Here is a 320-nt window from a genome sequence, read left to right as displayed (position 1 = left end):
AGCAGTTGCTGCTGCTGCTGGAACTGTTGCTGCTGGTGCTGCTGCTGCTGCTGCTGCTGCTGCTGCTGTATCTCAAGTTGTTGCTGCAGCATGTGTTCCTGCTGCTGCAGCGCCCCCCAATTTGTGGTGTATAGTTCTCCTTGCTGCATTTTATATAGATTAGGTGCAGCAGCAGCAGCAGCAGCAGCAGCAGCAGCAGCAGCAGCAGCAGGTCGGCATTCCTCGAATTCTGGTGGAGGGGAGGGGGAGAAGCAGTTACTATAAGGTGCCCTGGTGCTGCTGCCGCCTGTGTCTCCTACAAATGCTGCAGCAACCCTTTG

Source organism: Eimeria mitis, genomic scaffold, assembly GCF_000499745.2.
Source record: "Eimeria mitis Houghton genomic scaffold, Emh_scaff4241, whole genome shotgun sequence".
Lineage (NCBI taxonomy): Eukaryota > Apicomplexa > Conoidasida > Eucoccidiorida > Eimeriidae > Eimeria > Eimeria mitis.
The sequence above is the reverse complement of the archived record's forward strand: the minus strand, read 5'-3'. Positions refer to the sequence as shown.